General features: G+C 44.0%; 1 protein-coding gene across 1 annotated transcript in view; it reads right to left on the bottom strand.

Annotated features, from left to right (window-relative positions):
- Nucleotides 1-15,628, bottom strand: part of LOC101585419 (up-regulator of cell proliferation) — a 28,748-nt gene extending 13,120 nt beyond the window's left edge. The window contains exon 1 of the mRNA XM_004630395.2: nucleotides 15,542-15,628. The gene's annotated coding sequence lies outside the window, so the exon portion shown is untranslated. The remainder of the gene's footprint in view (nucleotides 1-15,541) is intronic.
- Between the last annotated feature and the right edge of the window lie 1,108 nt (nucleotides 15,629-16,736).

Below are 16,736 nucleotides of genomic sequence, written 5' to 3'. Positions count from 1 at the left end.
AATAAAATTGTATATATTTATCTCTAGTATAAGTAGAGAAATCTAGAAGGATGTTCACCATCGAGCTTATAGTGGCAGCAGGGAAGGGTAATCTTTTTTTTTTTTCTGTAGTGGTAGGAATCAAACCCATAGCTCCAGTACCTCCATTCCCTGCACTCTTACACAAGGTACTACTAATAGTGAATGTTGCAGACATTCAACAGAAAAAGAGAAAAAAAAAATTTTTTTTTTAATGTATTTGACACAGGGTCTCACTACGCAGCTCAGATTCATAGTCATCCTCCTGTGTTCAGCCTCCCCAGTGCTGGGATTACAGGCGTGTGCCACCACACCCAGGGTGGGGCCAGCGCAACATGTGGAAAGAAGAGAAATATTAAAAGCTGTCAAAGAAAAGCAAATCACCTGTAAGGGGAAGCCCAGTACACTTCTCAACACAAACCCTCAAGTCAAAGAGAGTTTGAAGTGAAGTATCTGAAGTCCTAAAAGGAAACAAACTTCCAACCCAGATTGATGCACCCCATGCTTGCCTCTCAGAATTGATGGAAAATAAGATACTGCCAAGACAAAGAAAACCTGAAGTGAGGCAAGGTGGTGCACATCTGTACTCTCAACACTTGGGAGGCTGAGGCAAAAGGATCACTGCAAGTCCAAGACCAGCCTGGGCTACAAAGTGAGCTCAAGACCAGACTGAACTGCATCATGAAACTGTGTCTCTAAAAAGTGACAGAGGGCCAGCCAGATAGTTCAGCAGACTAAAGCGCCTACTTAGACAGAGTGCAGCAGTGACGTTCAACCCCCAGCATATTGTGCTGGCCCCACAACTGAGACTGGGCATGGTGGCACACTTGTAGTCCCAGTGCTTAGGAGGCTGAAAACAGGAGGATCACTACGAGTCTGATTTATGTAGTGAGACCCTGTAGATCTTGTACTAAATACATATAAAAAAAAATGTATCTTATTTTTCAAAAAAGTGACAGAAGGGCTGGCTGCTCCTCCCTTTTTGCTCTTGCTGCTTTTCCTGTCACTACCATGTGCCACTCTGCCTTGGAGCCAGCCAAGTATGGACTGAAATATCCAGAAACTGAGCTAAATAAACCTTTCCCTCTAAAAAACAAAAAAACAGGGGCCAGGTAGATAGCTCAGTAGAATAAGCACTTGCCTGGCAAGCACAAGGGCCTGAGTTCAAGCCCCAGCTCTGCAAAAAAAAAAAAAAAAAAAAAGATCCAACACTATGCTGTATATAAGAAACACATTTAATTCACAGACTGAAAATCTGACGGATGGAAAACAATGCTCTATGAGACAAGAACCAGGAAAAAAGCAAGAGTAGCTAATCTATTTGCAGACAAAGTGGATTTCAAGCCAAGACTAATTGAGAGAAACAACAAAAGGTCACTCAATCTTGGAAAAGGGAACAATCCAAGAGGAAGAGATAGCAAACATAAGCATGCACCAAAGACCAGCGCACCCTACTATGTAAAACAAAAACTAGCAGACATGAAAAGTCAACGTGTACTGACACAAAGGTAATGAGGTACCCTACTATCTTAAATAGATCAGCTAGACAAGAAAAAATCCACAAAGAAATATCAGAAGTGAACAAAACTTTTGAATAATGGGCTTAGTAAACAGATGTCCACAAAGTGGTCTATCTCGCAACAACAGAATACACACTGTTCTCAGCTGCACGTGGATGGTCTCCAAAGCAGACCACATACTAGATCACAGAACACACCTACATAACGGGTATGGTGGTGCATGCCTGTAATCTCAGCACCAGGGAGGCCAAGGCACGAGGACCTCTGAGAGTTCAGGGCCAGCCTGGACTACGAAGTGAGTTTGCCTGAACTGCATAGTAAGACCCTGTCTGAAAAAGACCAATAAATAAATAAATAAGAATATGACTACATAAAATGCAAAGGAAGTGAAATTTCCCCATGCATATTAGCAGACCATAATGCAACGAAACTGGAAATCAATGGCAAAAGAAATCAGAAGAATTTCATAAAACAAATGAAAATTAAGTAATACCTTCAACAACCAATGGGTCACAGATGAAATTAAAGAGGAAATTAGGCAGTTTCTACAATTAAACAATAATGCCAATATAATATACCAGAACTTACAGGATGCAGTGAAAGCAGTTCAACAAGGGAAAATTATGGCAATAATGCCCATGTCAAAAAAATAATGAACTCATAACCTAATACTGAACCTCAAGTTCTACAAAAAGAAATGCAAGTGAAGCCCAAAGCTTATACAAAGGAGAAAACTAAAGATCAGAGCAGAATTAATACAATGGAGACTAAGAAAATAACACAAAGAATCAATCAATCAAAGCATTGGTTCTTTTAAGTTTTTTTTTTTCTTTTTTTCCGGAACCAGGGATTGAACTCAGCCCCTTACGCTTGCCAGGGAAGCGCTTATTCCACTGAGCCATCTCCCCGGCCAGCATTGGTTCTTTTGAAAGATTAAATAAAACTGACGAATTCTTAGGCAACTTTATGAAAAAAGAAAAGCAAGAAAAGACTTACCTTCCTGCAATTAAGAATGAAAGGTAGCCAAGTATGGCTATATTCCCAACATGTACATACCTATAATCCCAACACTCAAGAGGATGAGAAGCGCCTGCTTGGGCAAGTGAATGGACCAGGGCTTGATCCCCAGCACCACATGCCTTTCCGGCCCACCCTGGAGGGCATGGAGCCAACCACTGAGTCTGGGTGCAGTGATGCATGCCTGTAATCCCAGCACTGGGGAGGCTTAAAATAGGAGAATTGCTACAAGTCTGAGCTGTGTAGTGAGACCCTATACCAAATACATTTTTTAAAAAAAGAGGATGAGGAGGCAAAAGGACTTCCATGGTTCAAGGCCAGCCTGGGTAACATAAGCAAGTTGAAGTCCAGCCTATACGGTCTCTGTCTCAAGGAAAACAAAATAAAACAAATAGAATGAAAGGGGTAAAATCACAACAGATTCTGCAAAATACAGATCATCTTTACCTATTTTGAGAACCTATATTCTAGTAAGATGGAAAACACAGAAGTGGACAGATTTCTAGATACATATAAATTGCCAAAGCTGCATCAAGAAGATATAAAAATTGTAAACAAACCTAATCCTGCTACTTCTCAAACTTTAATGAAACTGAAAAGGAAACAGTACTTCCAAACTCAGTCCTGGAAGCGAGCATTACTCTGATATTAAAACCAGAGCAAGATCTAACCAAGAAAAAGGACAACGGGCCAATCTTCCTAACACAGATGCAAAAATCCTCAATAAGATATTGGCCAAGAGAATGCAGCAAATATCAAGATTATACACCATGACCAAGTAGGGTTCATCCCAGGGATGCAAGGGTGTACTATACCATATCAACAGAGCCAAAGACAAATTCACACAATTATTGCAATAGATGTACAAAGAGCATCTGACATGACTAAAAAAAAAAAAACAAACAAAAAACAAACAAACAAAAAAAACTTTACAAAAAATTGGAATAGGGGCTGGTGAGATGGCTCAGTGGTCTAAAGCACCTACTTAGAACAAGCTTAGCAAAGCACAGGGACCGCGGTTCAATCCCCCAGCACCGCATGCCAGCCAGCCCCGCCCCCTGGTGGGCTGAGCTGGCCACACACACACACACACACACACACACACAAATAAATTTAAAAAAAAATTGGAATAAGCGTTTTTTTAAATCTCACTCTGATAAAAAACCATCTATGACAAACCAACCACCATCACACTAAATGAACAAAAACTAAAAGTTTTCACTCTAAAATCAGGAACAAGACACGGATGTCCACTATCATCACTCTTACTCATTACAGTTCTGGAAACATCAGTGAGAGCAATTAGACAAGAGAAAGAAAAGGAATAAGGGTAGGAAAAGAAGTTCAATTATCATTACTTGTGTATGACATGATACTCTATATAGAAGGCCCCAAAAACTCCACCAGAAGACTTTCAGATTTAATAAACAAATTCAGTAGTGTGGCTGGATAAAAGTCAATACTCAAAAACAAATGCCATGGGGCTGGTGAGATGGCTCAGTGGTCTAAAGCACCTACCTAGAACAAGCTTAGCAAAGCACAGGAACCGTGGTTCAATCCCCCAGCACCACATGCCAGCCAGCCCCGCCCCCTGGTGGACTGAGCTGGCCACACACACACACACACACACACACACAAATAATTTTTTTAAAAAATGCCATATGCTACAATGACTCTGATAAAAAGTCTCTTACTGGCAAAAAGCAGACCCCAGGATTAATGGCGATTAGAAGATGAAGAAACAACTCCAGACATGTTCAGCCATCTTTTATTTGTCTTTTTGGGACAGGGCCTCACTATGCAGTTCAGGTTCCCTTCAACTCACTTTGTAGCCCAGACTGGTCTTTTTTTTTTTTTTTTTCTTTTATTTATTTATTTATTGAGTGTGTGTGGCCAGCTCAGCCCACAAGGGGGCGGTGCTGGCTGGCATGTGGTGCTGGGGGATTGAACCGCGGTCCCTGTGCTTTGCTTAGCTTAGCTTGTTCTAAGTTGGTGCTTTAGACCACTGAGCCATCTCACCAGCCCCTCAGACTGGTCTTGAACTTGCAACAATTCTCCTGCCTCAGCCTCCTGAGTGGTGAGATTACAGGTGGGTGCCACCAAGCCTAGCTATTCTGCTTACTTGCTGTCCATCTGTCCATCCGTCCATCTGTCTGTCTTTATTTGATACAGGGTCTCACTATGCAGTTCAGACTCATAGTGATCCCTCCAGCCTCAACCGGAGATTGAACTCGGTCCTTGTGCTTGCCAGGCAGGTGTTTAGACCACTGAACTCTCTCTCCAGCCCAGCGATCTTTGACAAAGGTGCCAAATATTCACTGCAAGAAAGAGCCTCTTTAATAAATAGTACTGGTGAGCTGGCAAGATAGCTAAGCAGACTAAATACCGGGTTAGGCAAATGCAGGGACCAACTGGGGTTCAATCCCTGGCACCACACGCTGCACAGGTCCTACCCCCCAGGCGTACTGAGCCAGCCACCAAGATCAGGCGTGGTGTGGCACTCCTGTTAATCCCAGGAGGATCACTACAAGGAGGATCACTGAGATACACAGTGAGACCCTGCACCAAATAAATAAATATATACATAAATAATATATAAGTAATATATGTTATATATATGATATATGATATATAACATATATAAATAATAAATGGACCTGGAAAAGCTGGCTCTGCACATGCCAAAGATTAAAATTGGACCAATATCTCACCATGGACTAAATTTTAAATGAATCAAAGATCTAAATAGTAAAATAAACACTAAATCTGCTGGAAGATAGAATAGATAAAATTCTTGAGGACACTGGTGTAGGCAAAGACTTTATAAATAAAATCCTGATTTCATAAGAACTATCACAAAAGATCAACAACTGGGATCTCATCAAAGAACTCTAATAATCAGACTTCCCAAATTCAAAGATCCAGTCTAAAACTGGGCATACAAGATGAATATACATTTCCCAGATGAAGAATATAAATATATGAAAAAATGTTAAGTATCACTGATCATTGAAGAGACACAAGTAAAGCAACACTGAAATTCCATCTCATCTCAGAAAGAATGGCTATTATCAAAAAATCAACCAATAACAAATGCTGGCAGTGTTTTGGGAAGAAAGGAACCGTTCTCCACTGCTGGTGGGAGTACAGACCAGTGCAGCCACTGTGGAAATCAGGGTGCAGAATTCTCAAGAAAACTAGGATTAGATGTCCCACTGGACCCAGCTAGTCCCCTTCTTGGTATCTTCTTAAAAGAATTAAAAGCACCATACCACAGTGATATATGTACATTCATGTTTATAGCAGTCTGGTTTGTAATAGCTAAATCTTGGAAACACCTCAAATACCTACCAACCAATGAATGGATAGAAAAGATGTGTCCCTCCTCTTTTTTTTAACACAATGGACTGCTATTCTGCCATAAAGAAGGGTAAGTGTTGGGCCAGGGAGATAGCTAAGCACCTGCCTGGCAAGTGCAAGGTCCTGAGTTAGATCCTGATACTGAGAAAAAAAAAATAAATAAATAAACTAGTGACATTTCTAGCTGAATGAATGGACCTTGAGACTATCATCTTAAGTGAAATCAGACACACATATTTAAATACTACATTGTTTCTCTAATATGAAAAATCAAAACTGTAAGCAAATAAGGGCCAAAATATTGATACTGTGAAATGGAAAAAAATATTCAAATGAGAAAGGGAACAAAAGGCGAGGACAAGAAAAAAAGACTAAAAGGCATAAATCGAAGCAAAACTTTTGTAAATGAGAGTCTAAAGGAAGGGTAGGGGAATGGGAAAAGCAAAGCAAGCTATATCATGTACAGGTACAAATTCCCTGTGATAAGTTATATGTATCTAAAATATAGCAATAAAGAAAAATAAAATATAGTAATAAAATTTAAAAAATGCAGAAACCCACAATATTTTAGGTACTGTATAGTGTCACAGAAATGAGTAAATGTGTTGCTTTTTATGTGTTTAGTACAGGGTCCACAGGGTCTCACTACACAGACCAGACTCCCAGTGATCCTCTTTGTTTTCAGCTTCCCCAGTGCTGGGATTACAGGCACACGCCACCATGCCCAGTCTCAAACCCTGTCTCAGCACGCCCCAGGGGTAGGGCCTGCACAGCACACTGGGGAATCGAATCCCAGCCCCTGCATCTGCCTAAGCAGGCGTTTTAGTCCACTGAGCTATATAGCTGGCCCTTTTTTTGACATAGGGCCTTGCTCTATTGTTTAGGCTGGTCAAACTCACTATGTAGCCAGCCTAGAACTCAAAGCACTCCTCCTGCCTCAGTGTCCCGAGTACTGGAATTACAGGCATGTGCCACCACACCTGACTAAATGTGTTGCATTTGGGCTGGCCAAATAGCTCAGCCATTAAAGGGCCTGCTTAGGCAGATGCAGTGGCCGGGGATCGAACCCCAGCATGCAGTTCTGGCCCCGACCCAGGGGACGCGCTGAGCCAGCAATTGAGACTGGGCATGGTGGCACGAGCCTGTAATCCCAGTTCTTGGGAGGCTGAACACAGGTGGATCACTAGAAGACCGATCTATGTAGTGAAACCCTGTAGACCCTTACTATAAAAATACCAAGAAAAGTGTTGCATTTGTCAGGAGCCAGGGTTCTCACTGCGGAAGAAGACACAAAATAAATATAGAACAAACTTTCCAAACCTTGCGACTGGGGCACTGGTGCCAACTATGCACCACTTCTACGTGCATGCTCACGAATGTGTATCTTTGTGTACATCTGGGTGTGCACACACATTCGCTTCCTAACTCTATCCACCGAAAGGGCCACAAGCAAAGACTGCAATAGCAACATACACACATCTTGTAATTTTTTTTTATATATTTGAAAATTTTATTGATAAACAGATAGCAATGAGACAGTTTCAAATCAAATCGGAAGTACAGTTTCAACAAATAACACACTGCATATATTCTTCTTAGTGGTTAATTGCTGTACAAGAACATCTTGTAATTTTAATACTGTTTTATGCTAAAAGAAATAAGGACTCCTTACAGATCCTGGCTTATGCCAGGGTGGAACAGGAAAAGAGCAAAATGAGGTTGAGCATCTTAGGTCAGAAAGCAAGAAGTGCTCTGAAATGCCTTGGGGCACGCCACAGGATACAGGAACAGATTCAAGCAGCTCCCCTGGCCAAACCTGCCATGGTGTGAGCACAAACCAAATTAAATACAGTGATTAATTTTTTTTTATTTTTTTATTTTTTAGGGACGGGTCTACAGGGTGTTCAGGGTCTCACTACTAGATCAGACTCGTAGTGATCCTCCTGTTGACAGCCCCAAGAGCTGGGATTACAGGTATGCACCACCATGCCCAGTCTCAGCAAGCCCTGGGGGCGGGGCTGGCACAGCAGGTCCACGGATCAAACCCCAGGCACCTGTGCCTGCTTGTAGGCGCTTTAATCCACTGAGCTATTTGGCCGGCCCTAGAGTGATTAATTTTTTTTCTTTTTTTTTTTTTAAACAGTGATTAATTTAAAAACACTAAAAATCATAAACAAATGGGTCCATACCCTATATAAATAAATGAATGGAGGCAGCTCTTGCCCGCCATCAAATGCTAAACATGGAGGGGGCAGTGTAGGAGAAACAGTCCCATTACACAATTGTCCTCATCAAGACTGGTTCAAGCAAGAGCAAACATCCACAAGTGCTAACACTTGGAGGAGAATGATGGTGAGGAAAAACTCCTTTCCCAGTCTTAAAAATGTCTCCTTTTAGGACTAGAGGTGTGGCTCAGTGTTAGAAAACTTGCCTGCCTTGCACAAGGACCTAAATTCCATCCCTAGTACTGCCAAACAAACAAAAAGTGCCAAAAATCTTCTCAGTTTACACTGCACAGTAGGTGCCAGAAAGAAAAGAAACAGCAGCGCTTACACGCTGAAAAGCTTGGTGGCACTCTGGGTAAAATAAAGCTGTGATAAGAACTGGCAGCCACTGTGTACCTCCTCTGTGGCACCCTGTGGAAGGGTGCAATGCCTGTTACCTTCTAGAAAAGCAAAGGAGGCAAAGCAATGGTCAACCAGGAAGACAAGCCCAAAATGGGGTATGCTATGCCAGACAGAAGTGTGTCATTCCAAAGCATGCACTTCACTTAAAAAGACAGACTAATGCTGGGCATAGTGGCACACACCCATAATCCCATATTCTGGGTGGCTGAGGCAGGAGGAACTGGAGTTTGAGCACAGCCTGGATAATTTAGTAACAACATCTCAAAATAAAATGGGCTAGGGATGTAGCACAGGGCAAAAGCCTGGGTTCAGTCTGCAAGAGTGAGAGACAGAGACAGACACAGAAACAAGAGAGAGACAGAGAGGTATGTATACATGTGCATGTGCGTACACACATGTGCACAGACACAAACATACACAGAGGAAATGTCCCAGTCCTAACAGTATTAAAAAGACATGAGAGGGCTGGGGAGATGGCTCAGTAGAATAAGTGCTTCCCTGGCAAGCGCAAGGGCCTGAGTTCAATCCCTGGTTCCTCAAAAAAAATAAAAAGACATGAGAGCAGAACATTATACCTGACCTTAGACTAGATCTTGAAAAGGAGAGGAAATGTTTGGGTCAGATAACAAAAATAAAATATAAGCTGGGTATGGTGGTGCCTGCCCATAATCCCAGCACTTGAGAGGCTCGGCTGGCTGAGTATGAGGCCAGCCTAGGCTACATAGTGAGTTCAAGGCCAGGTTGGACTGTATAGCAAGATTCTATCTCAAAAAACCCCAAAATAAAACAAAACAAAAATATAGATACAATCATTAGAAAATAAACATTGAAATATTTAAGCACAAGTATGGTGATGAACGTAACTCATCTCTGCTTTGGACAGAGTACTTCTGTTCTCCTGATCTTGGTATGCTGAAATCCTAGCTCCACAGTGGCCTGCAGAGGTGGGGCTCTGGAGATTAGGTCATAAATGGGCTCAGAGCCCTTACAAATGCACACACATGACAGAAAACAAGAGTGAGAGCGAACAGGGTGCAGGACAGTGATAAGCAAGGAATCTGGAGGGGGATTTTCGTTGTTGGGGCTGGGGATAGGCCCTGGGCCTCTGCACTGAGCTACACCCTACTTTTTGGGACAAGGACTTGCTAAGTCACTAAATTGCCTACGCTGGACTCGAGTTTGCAATCCTCCTGCTTTAGCGTCCCAGAGTTTTAGCATTACTACCACAGTATGTGATTTGTGACCTGCTGCAAGGGCCCTTTTAATTTTCATAATCTTTTTTTTTGGTACTTGGAGTCAAACTCAGGACCCCAAGCTTACCAGACAGGCATGGTAACGAGGCATATGCCCAGCCCTGTAATTTTCTTTAAATAGAAAAGATTTCCAAATAAAAAGCCTAAAATGTTTGTAATGGTTAATTATGTCTGGATAATATGACATCACCTTACTTCCACTTCTTAATAGAAGCATCTGTTAAAAAAAAAACTAATGGAATTATTAAAGTGATACCGAGTTAGAGTCAGGGCAGGTGAGGCAAAGGGGTGTCCTAAAACATGATAATCTGGTGCTCTTCAAACAATATTCTCCTAAGAACTTATCTAAACCAGGGTATGGCATAGTGCACAGGCATAGGCCCCTGAGACTCCACTCTACCTCTCAGCAAGCTCTGCCTTAATCCAAACACTCCCTGAGGCAACTTTGGGATCTGCGCCATTCCAGGGTGTCCACTTGGGAGCTCTGCTCCTGCCCAGAGGCTGTTGTCCCTCTAAAGATGGTTCCAGAAGCTCGAGGGTTTCCTGTGTTCACACTATCTTAGTACTAAACATGAGGCACTGAGCAAACTTCTGACGTCCTCCCACCCTGATATACTGAGGAAAACGGGAGCTTTTCACTGCTTTCTCATAAGTTTCCTGCAAAGAACACATGATGTACACGCAGCTTTTGTAATTAGAAAAATAAAAGGTAACCTTAAAAAAAGAAAACGGCAGGATGAGTTAAAAATAGTTCCCCACAGGGGAAGCTATGGATCCTGCCCAGAGGCCCAAGCACACTGGCAGAGAATCCCAGGCAGGGAGAGGCTGGAGGTCAGGTTTTCACAGAGATGTGCTCCAAGGCCCACACTGGCCCCAGAGAGGCCTCCCAGGTGGTGTCCTGGGCAGTTCACTTCAGCCCTTGCTAACTCCTGCAAGAAAGCAGAGAGCAACTTTGTGCTAATTTACACAACTGACAACACCTCCAAGTTCTGTTTTATTCCAAATGGCACCACAGCGTGTGCCATCAGAACCTACGGAGAGGGCATACGCCATAGTTTGAAGGTTCAGCAATGCTCCTCAAAATGCTGGGATTGTAATCATAGGCAAAGCCAAGCTTATTCTATTGTTTTGTTTTGTTTTTTGGGTCAAGATATCAACACATAGCCCAGGCTGGCCTCAAACATGCCATCCTCCTGCCTCACCCTCTCAAGACTAAGGCTTAGGGTGTGCATCACTATGCCAGGCAAGCATATGCTTTCATGGTATTTTACTATATGCATGATACCCTTTAATATTCACCTGAACTGTTCCCCAAAAACTCTTCTGTTGAAGTTTTCACCCTAATGTGACTTCATTTACAGGAGATTTTTTCTTTCTTTTTTTTTTTTTTGGCGGAACCGGGGATTGAACTCAGGCTCTTGTGCTTGCCAGGGAAGCGCTTAATCCACTGAGCCATCTCCCTAGCCCCTCGACTTCATTTAGAGATGGAGCCTCTAGCTGAGTCAGGCTAGGGGAGGCTGTAAGGATGAGCTTGGTGTCCTGCAAGGGCAGGGCTGCTTCTGCCTTGCAGCTGCACAGAGAAAAGGACCCCGGCAGAATCCAAAGCTGCAGGCTCTTCCCTGAGACCTGTGGCCTTCACAAGTAAATTTCATGCTGTAACCACTTAGTCTGTGGTATTCTTTGGGTCAGCTGGAGCAGACGGACACAAAACCTAAAACCATCCTGCAGCATAGAAAGCAGGCCCAGAGAGGGATCTGCTCACCTCAGCACAAACAGCAGGTCAGGATCTCACTAAGTCATTCTGCTTGGGCTCAAACCTATAGTCCTCCTTCTTCAGCGTCCCAGTGCTACAATTACAGGCATGTGCCACCACACCCACCTGAAGTTCATTTTTCTAGTTCATCCCTTAAACACTTAGCCAAAATCACTGCTTGGAAGTAGTTTTTTACAGGTAGATTTTCTCTTGCCAGTACTCAAAAGACATATTTTAGAATGTCCCCAAAATATAGTCACTTCTAGAAGTGAAACTAGGAATCCACAAGGTTGCAAATGAGGTTTATAATTTGTAAAAGTAACCTAACCTGTCTCTGAGAAGTGCTGTCAATAAACTGCTTAAAAACAACAAAACAACTGAAATAGTCAAAGCCCCTTAAGTCCCCAAGATACCTTCTCAAGGTACCTTCAGGCATAGCCATTGCCCCGGAGCCGATGCCTGACCCTCAGAGCCAGTGTCCTCAGCTGGTTCATTTCAAGCTGACTGAAGAAAGGCCAGCTCTGACCAGTGCCAGGACCCAGCTGGAACCCATCCAGGACCTGCGGCCTTGTGACTGGTCCGAGGTGGCTCTGTCTCTACCTCCTTGAGGCCTGCAATTGACACCTGTACTTCTGCCCCCGCATGGAGGGTGGGTGAAGAGGGCTAACTTTCCTTGTCTTTTTCCCCTTCTTTTCTTTTTTCTCTTTTTCAACTGCCCAACAGAATTACCTAAGGAGATTGTGCACTAATACCTGGAGACACTGATTCAGCAGGCCTGGGGGTCCAAAACTTAAGATCAAGGCACTGCTTGACTACGTACAGTCACAGAGGTTCCAACTTATATCATTTCCATGTTTAGGAGCCCACTATTTAAAAAGCAAATCTTGGGAAAGATCCAGTTGACCTCCGAGCAGTGTAACCATTTCTCTAGGGGAAGGAAGAGGAAAGTGTTATGCCCAATAGTTCCTCCAGCACCTCATGAAGTGAGGAGGGTGTGGGCCTCAAAGGGACACAGGAATGGGCAGTGTTACGGTTCATGTCTAGAGGTTCCCCCAAAGCCTCATTCAGCCACAGGGTTTTTTTTTTTTTTACACATTTATTTAGTGTGTGTGTGTGTGTGTGTGTGTGTGTGGCCAGCTCAGCTCACCGGGGGCGGGGCTGGCTGGCATGTGGTGCTGGGGGATCAAACCATGGTCCCTGCACTTTGCCAAGCTTGTTCTAAGTAGGTGCTTTAGACCACTGAGCCATCTCTCCAGCCCCACACAGGTTTTTTTCCAAGTGGCTGTATCTAGAGTATGTGATTGATTCATGGTGCAATGATAGGATTAAGGGTGTTGGGATTAAGGGTGAGTGATTGCTGTACCACTGATTAGACTGGCACTGCCTTAATCCTGATAGACTGGATACAATACAAGGGACAGAAAGGGCCCTGTCTCTCTTTGGTTGCTTTCGTTGTTTTCCACCATCATGAACTACTGCCCCTCTGCCAAGCCACCCTGCTGTAGTTATGGACTGAAACCTCCACAAACTGTGAGCTAAATAACCCTTTTCCCCTTTAACTCTGGGTGTTGGGTACTCTGCTTCAGCAACAAGAGAAAAGTGACTAAGACAGGTAGGGAGCAGGCGTCCATCCCAGTAAGGCTTGACCAGAAACTGGAATCTCAGTTCTAGTGCAGTTTTAGAAGTTACCTAGGTGAGGAACAGAAAGGTAAACTTAGAACAAAAATAGTCTCAGCCTCTTGTAAGGTAATTTAAATTAGCAATGAAGATAAAGCTCTGAAATGTTAAGTTGACTATTTTTTTTTAAATTTGCTAAGCGTATGCATATTGTAAAATGCAAATCCCTGCTCCTGCTAATGGATGCTCCCACATGCTATCACTTGGTGTGGAAGTGCATTGAAAGCCAAGCCTCTGGTTTCCTAGATTCTTGTTTTATTCTTGTCACAGGAGGTATGCCAGAACAAAGTTGTGAGATAAAGAAAAAGAAATTTAGAGAAAAATTTCCAGATGAACAGAGTATTAGAAACAGAAAGATCTGGGTGTGGTGGTGCAAACCTGTAATCCTAGCACTTGGGAAGTTGAGGCAGAAGGATCACCATGGCCAGCTCGGGGTTAACAGTGAGCTCAAGATCAGCCTGAACTACTGTACCTAGTAAGACCCTTCTACAACAGTTAACTACAATTGCAAAGTAAACATTTTAGGTATTTGGTACAGGGTCTCGCTATGCAGCTCAGATTCACAATGATCTCCCTGTCTCAGCCTCCCCAGCGATGGGATTACAGGCATGCGCTACCAAGCCTAGTCTTGAAAAGTAAAAATTTTTAAAAGAAGAAAATGGATGACTAGGGCTGGTGAGATGGCTCAGTGGTCTAAAGCACCTACTTAGAACAAGCTAAGATAAACAAAGCACAGGGACCGCGGTTCAATCCCCCAGCACCACATGCCAGCCAGCCCTGCCCTCTGGTGGGCTGAGCTGGCCACACACACACAAAATAAATAAATAAATAAATATTTGAAAATGGATGACTATAGAAATGACTTATAACTACTGAGGAAGTAACATATGCTGGGCATTGCAGTAAACGCATAACCTCTTTTAAGCCTGATTTAAATCTGATGATATCCTGTAAATTAGGAAATGGTAGTCTATTTACAGGAAAGGAAATCATAGCTGGGAAGCGGATGTACCCACTTGCCCAGCTCCGGACTATCGGAGATGGATAACTTCCGATCTCAGAGTCTTTGTTCTCTTCATTATGTTATAATTAGGTACAGTTTCATTTCATTTAATTTTTGTGTAAACCAACTACTTTACAAACCAAAGCAGACTGAAGTGTGAATAGAGAGGCGCTGGCCAGGGTCCACTGAGGCTCAGACCAAATGGGGCAGAGCTTGAGGACAGGCCCAGGGCTTGTTTATCAGTCACTGCTACCCAGCAGCAAGCCCAGCTCCTTCCCCGGGTGGAGCGAGGAAGACCGCAACCAGGGTGAGCAGGTGCCACCAGCTGCACACTACTGCCATCACAAGTAATCAATAATGACGAGTTGTTCTGGATAATAAAGAACAACTCTGTTTTTGAGGCTAGTGGTGACAGCTTTCCAGTCCTGTTCTCCTCTCATCCTACATCTCAGCAAGGTGTCAAGGAAGCCTGAGGCTCCACCTTTGGTGTTTACTGGAGAACTTCCTTCCACAGGGACTCTGAAGTCACACAGGTTTCTGGTACACTTCTCCCAAGAGCAAGATCCACCCTGCTGGAGTGCTGTTGCGCCTCCTCTGTGTGGTGTATGAGCCCCTTTCATCTTTCCCCTGGCCTGGCCACGGGGCCCAGACCACAGTGCACTGGGAAAGGTAAGCCAGTTCTCCCTGCAAGATGCTGGTATTGGGATAGAACCCTCTACACAGGGGGACACAGGATTAAAATTAAAGGCTTAAGCCCTTTTAAATGGTCAGTGAGTGTTAATGGGAATGCTTTCAGCTGTCAATGTAGGCGAAGCCTTGAGATTTCCCAGGGGTGGTTATGCTCCCTAGGGGAGGGGACAGAAGCAGGTCAGAAGTCTCCAACTGAAGTGACAAAGGTCAAGAAACAAGGACAGGCCCTAAGGAGACAGAAGGCAAGGAAGAGACAGCAGGGATGAGGGCAGAGGGCAGCAGAGGAGAGAGAGAAAGCACGGGGTCAGGAGTGGGTGAAAGGGAGAAATGGAGAGGAGAAAAGAGGAAAGGGGAAGAGGAGACCCCCACACAGGCGCCCCCTTCAGCCCACGGAGGAAGCTGCAGGTTTGGTCTGGGGCTGGTGCCAACTCCTCACCCTGATCAGCACACACCCTCATGTCATCCACTCAGGCTCCCCCCTGAACTCTGCATCCCTTCTCCCCCCACAGCCCGAACTCTTTCCTTCCAGGGACAGGCCTCATTCCGTGTGTGGGATGATTTCAGCATGACAGTGACCATATTTTCTGCAACAAAAAGCTGAGGAGTACAGTGAGTTCACTTACACAGATCAAATGTTGCTTGTGAGATGTGGGTGGCTGGAACTTGATGTTACCAATCAGATCCAACAAATGGAGAGACTGAATATTTCTGAGGGAACACAGGGGTCAGGGTGAGGTTTCTGCAAACTGGGTGAATGAAGATGCCATCGGTTTCCTACTTCTTGGGCTGATGTCACCATGTGTAGAAGGCACAGAGAAGCTTTCTCTAGTGCCTAGTAACAAAGACAGGTATGGTGGCACAAACCCATAACCCTAGCATTTGGGAGGCTGAAGCAGGAGGATTGAAAGTTCAAGACCAGCCAGGTCTACAGTGTCGGACTTTGCCTCATACACACAAAAAAACCAAACAAACGAAACTCCAATGCCACCAACAAAAAACCAGTACTAATGGGCTGGTGAGATGGCTCAGTGGTCTAAAGCACCTACCTAGAACAAGCCAAGCAAAGCACAGGGACCGCGGTTCAATCCCCCCAGCACCACATGCCAGCCAGTCCTGCCCCCTGGTGGGCTGAGCTGCCCCCCCATAAATAAAAATGACAAAAAAAAAAAAAAAAAAAAAAACCCAGTACTAAAGAGTCTGGAGGTGAAAGGGAAGATGGCACAACCGTTTATGAAGATAACTTAGCTAATGTACCTTTAGGTAAATTTAGATAACTTACCTAAAAGCAGTGACAATCCCTGACCATACAGCCCAATTCTTTGCATCTCTTCCAGAGGCCCAAGAGTCAGAGAAGGGCAGCACTACCTTAGGCAAAGCTGTAAACGTTCTCAATGGAATATATAGCCATGATATAGAATATTCCATAACTGTCAAAAATAAATCAATTTATTTCTTATTCTGACATGGAAAGAATTTCTAGGCACACTGTTGGTCTAAAAAGGCAAAGTGAAGGGCCAGTGAAATAGCTCAGCGACTAAGCACCTGCTTCGGCAAGCGCAGGGACTGGGGTTCGGTTCCCAGCACCACGTGCCACGCTGGCCCTGCCCCTGGGCATGCTGAGCAGCCACAGAGGCAGGACACAGTGGTGCATGCTTGTAATCCCATCTCTGGGGAGGCTGAAAACAGGAGGATCACTATTAGTCTGAGGTGCGTAGTGAGATTCTGTACAAAAATAAATGTATTAGGGCTGGCGAGATGGCTCAGTGGTCTAAAGCACCTACTTGGAACAAGCTTGGCAAAGCACAGGGACCGCGGTTC

Source organism: Octodon degus, unplaced genomic scaffold (genome assembly GCF_000260255.1).
Source record: "Octodon degus isolate 3935 unplaced genomic scaffold, OctDeg1.0 scaffold00035, whole genome shotgun sequence".
NCBI lineage: Eukaryota > Metazoa > Chordata > Mammalia > Rodentia > Octodontidae > Octodon > Octodon degus.
The sequence above is the reverse complement of the archived record's forward strand: the minus strand, read 5'-3'. Positions and strand labels throughout refer to the sequence as shown.